We start from the raw sequence: 4,338 nt of genomic DNA, 5'->3' as shown, positions 1-4,338 counted from the left end.
TCTTTCCTTGTGGTCCTTCAACAATCTCTCTTAATATGAAGTTTGCAAAAAAAATCAGCATAATTAAATCACCTAGGGAAAGAACCTTTCTCTTCCATCTTTAAATTGAACAAGACAGCAAAGGTCCTTGGTCACAGGAAAAATAAATAAATAAATACATGGTTTTGGGTAGAAACTAGTAGAAAATAATAAATCAATAATAAGTATGAAGATTTCAATTTTGGAGAAAAGGAGTATGACAACAAAAGCAACAATATTGGGCATCATATAGAAATAGAACCAAAATTTTCATCAATAACACCATGCTTACACAACCAATGACTACCACAACTGGGACAAAAACAAAGTTGCATAGTTTAATTACAACTGATATTTGAGTCTATGGTTGAGAACATATATGAACCCTAAATTAAAATAAAATAAAATAAGCAATTGAAATAAATTCTACAAAAGGAAAAGTTTACACCAAGTTCATTTGTTACTGAATTTTTGTAGAGTTTCTTTTTCATTCATGCATCAATTGTCTGTATCCTCATTGAGTTTTTGCTTTTTTTATCCTTTTTTTCCCCAAGTCACTCAGTTTTTGCAATTTTTTTCTTCTTTTCTTCCCCAAGTCATCAAGTTTCTGCTTTGATTTCTTGAGTACGAAAATGTCAGTCAGAGTAGTTTTCAACACCAAAGCAGCTTCCAAGAGATGTAAAGCCTGCGACAGAAAAGCACATATAAATGGATCATTAGCAACTAGTAAATGTACAACCACCATAAAGCAAAACTGATAATCATAGCATACTCACACCCATCCTAATATGTGATCACCTATGGCATTATTGAAGTAATGAACCAAGAACGCTCAAAAATCAAAATTATAGTCCATGTTAGACAACCATTTGTTCCAAAAAATTTAAGCTCTTACAAACAACTATGTATTAAAAGTTCTCCACACATCTTCAGAATATAACGAATTATCAGTTTAAGGCCACATGATGAACTAGTGGTGTGACTCTGTGAGTCAATAGCATGTAAAGAATAATTATACTCGAGAATTACGTTAATTTACCTCCTCATCACCCATGGTCACTTCTTGCTCTAAAATGTCACCAAGAGGAATATTCAATCTGTCAATAAAAGATAAGCCCAAGAATTAAGATAAAAGCGTAATGGTGAAATCATCTGTCACCATGAACATGGAAGGTCCCCTAATGAATCCATTGCCAATTATTTTTGTCCCGTAGCATGTGTCCAACAATAAAAAGGGAAGTAACAGTAGAGAAAGATGGATATGAAGCTTCCTCGATGGGAATGAGCTGTTTTTCCAAAGCAAGACCACGGGCCAGCTTTGGATTGACCAAAATCGATTTCATCTCCTCAGATTTAAAGAATACCTCCGCATCAAAATCTTGGTTACCCAAGCATCCCCTAAGGACAAGTATGCAAATTTTTCAAAGACGTAACCAAGTGGAAATGTGAGGAAACTGCTAATAAGATCAACAAAATCTTCTTTTGCTTCTGCATACAATACCCTGTTATTAGATTTGTTGATGATAAGCTTCACACTTATCTTTGTTCCCCTTCAAACTTATCTTTGTTCCCCATTTTTCCCAGTTCATAGTCCTTTGAGATTGATCCATGCTTCTTGGAGACAAATGTCAAAACTTTTTTTGTCAATGGCTGGTTCCAAAATGGTCTCTGAGAATGGCACCCTTGATGTTAATGAACACATGAGCCATTTCAGAACCTGAGAGAGAGAGAGAGAGAATTCATTTTGTTCATGGAAACACTAAAAAGTAAACTACTTCATTACCTTGTCCCTTTCCATACTTATAGTCCTTTCTTCTCTTATGCTTCTATCGGTAGCTCCAAACTTACTAAGCAGGGTTAAGCCTGTCATGGTTGAAATGGGCTTTACATGAAAGTCATCTGTTATCATAAACCTTGTGGTAGGTTTCACAAACACCCCAATGGGCTTTTCAGGTTGCAAGTGTAACCCATGTACTGTCCACAATGGCAGAGAGCATTGCAGCAAGTACCCAAACATTGATGGCCATAGCAGGTATGGTAGTCATTAGTATCACTATCAACAGCATTAAGTTTTAGACTCCTGCAGTAAATTTCTGCTGCACTTCGAGGACGAAGCAGCATGTCCTTGCACTCACACTTTGTACATGTTCAACGTCAAGATTCTCAATGCTTTCATATAAGTTGTTGAAACAACCAAAGTCCACTTCTAATGAGTGTTCACGAGTAAGTCGGATATTGTTTCTGGTAGGCATAGTCATGAAGCTAAAGAGGACATCAACAAAATCATTATTAGCCTCAGCAAAAAACAAATCGATTTTTCTCTTTTTCCACCAGCACCTTGAGGCTTATACTTTGTGAATCTTCATTCGCCATCTTTTGAAAGGAACAAAAACAGACAGCTATCTGTCAGGTAGTTATATTGGCAAATTTCAGCTTATATTTGAATAATAGTAACCTGCATCAATCATCATATAGAATGTTCGAAGTTTCAAAAAATGTTAAATTTTGTTTATATGATGACCAAACTGTAACAATTGTATTTTTATTATGACTAAACTGTATGTTATAGAAATTAACAGACTGGTGTTCAGTAGAACAAATTGTATGTGCTATTTTCTCAAATGTCAATGTAAACTAAAGAGAACACATATCTTTATCTAGAGTATATTTGTAAATTTAATCAAGTAACTCTTGAAGCATAGAAGGCAAAGAATTATAGCTGTTCTGAATATTCAAACCTTGAATGAACTGCACCTTAATGCCTATGTTCTATGACCTTGCAGCTTACAAAGCTCATTAGGAAAAACAAGACATTGAAACCTTTCAGACTTATTCATAACTGATTGCAAAGCATGCACATCAATGGTGGGGTTATACTTGACTGATCACAGTGATTTTAGACTCAAATTACATAAAAACTAAAATCATTTTGGCACTGTGACTCGTATGGTGAAATTAGTTACACATTGACAATGAAAACTGACAAATATGGTAGGCTGTAATAGCACCAATACACTATCAACCATCTATCCAAGCACTGGTCCAAAAATAATGTCAACAAAGAAGGAGCTCACACCCCCTTGAGCCAAGAAACCCCTTCTTGAAGACTCATTTGATTATATTAAGACTTCAAATTGAATCAATCCTTTCACTTTCACTCCCAAAATATTTTCCTTCCGGCCCTTGTGTGCCTCAATCCGGTATAACCGAGCCAAAAAACAAAAACAAAAACTAGCTGCCAAATTGGTACTCTGACATTAGGGTTTAGGGGAATCCCCTGCCATGTTGCAACTACACTCAAACCCTAAACCCTAAAAAATAAATAATAAATAAAAATAAACCCTCTTTAATAATTCATTTTCACACCAAAAAAAAAAAAAAAATCACTTTCTTGCTGTACCCCAACTATGAAAATGAAACCCACTGCCCCTAAAATCATCTCAACCCTTTCTAACAGATATCAAAAACCCCAAGTCATAATAACTACATCATCAGTAAAAGCACTTACTTAAAATATATACTGTAATACCTGAAGATGAGTACTCCGTTCAACAAACAAATTTAACTACTCAGGAGTGGAAAGAGGTCTATGGTACCTGAACTGCCAAGCAAGACCAACAACACAGCCTCAAATGTCTGAATATTAATTTGTTGGTTCATTGATGCTGACTAGGGTAGAAGTGAAATATGGATATTTTATACTCAGTAATAAATAAATGGGAATTAAGAGGGAAAGTAAAAGTATCAGGAACAATAAAGTCGGATACATCCTATCTCTGTCGTCTCTGTCTCCTCGATCGATGAGCAACTTTGGAGGAAAAAACAATAATGTTTCATTAAACATTGTCCGTTCTCTGATTATTAAAATAAAAACTTTAAATGAAAAAAAAAAAAAAAAAATACTCCCTAAAAACTTTAGAGCACAACACCGAGGTGTTTCACAAAGAGGTGGGCCTATATTTTAGAAAGCTCAATGAATCTACTTTTCAATCAAAACGTATTTTTTTTTTTTTTCACAAAACAGAGCCGACGATACATCAAAAGTACAAAAACTTTGATTTTAAAATTAAAAATAATAATAATGCTACTTTTCAATCAAAACGTATTTTTTTTTTTATTAATATTATTATTTTTTTTCACAAAACAGAGCCGACGATACATCAAACGTACAAAAACTTTGATTTTATAATTAAAAATAATAATAATGCAGAGTATTAGACCATGACATGTCCAACTAAATTTAGATCAGTAAGTCTCAATTAATTCTTTAGTTAAATGTTTCACATTTATATACACATCTATTGTAAGAGTATTGGGATT

General features: G+C 34.0%; 1 long non-coding RNA gene across 4 annotated transcripts; it reads right to left on the bottom strand.

The window, feature by feature from the left end:
• Window positions 1–236: 236 nt before the first annotated feature.
• LOC132294402 (uncharacterized) lies at window positions 237–3,904 on the bottom strand. Of its 4 annotated transcripts, none has more exons than XR_009478052.1 (3): window positions 3,548–3,888; window positions 1,058–2,473; window positions 237–703 (listed from the first exon to the last, which is right to left on the bottom strand). It is a non-coding gene; the product is annotated as an uncharacterized LOC132294402 (long non-coding RNA). The 4 variants fall into 4 exon arrangements; XR_009478051.1 differs by having other exon boundaries at window positions 3,615–3,888; XR_009478053.1 differs by having other exon boundaries at window positions 1,058–1,735; window positions 1,802–3,886.
• Between the last annotated feature and the right edge of the window lie 434 nt (window positions 3,905–4,338).

This window comes from Cornus florida, unplaced genomic scaffold (assembly GCF_030987335.1).
Source record: "Cornus florida cultivar Cherokee Brave unplaced genomic scaffold, ASM3098733v1 CherokeeBrave_3.0.0_Hap2_Chr02, whole genome shotgun sequence".
NCBI classification, from domain to species: domain Eukaryota; kingdom Viridiplantae; phylum Streptophyta; class Magnoliopsida; order Cornales; family Cornaceae; genus Cornus; species Cornus florida.
Note: the sequence above shows the minus strand (reverse complement) of the source record. Positions and strands in the feature narration are given on the sequence as shown.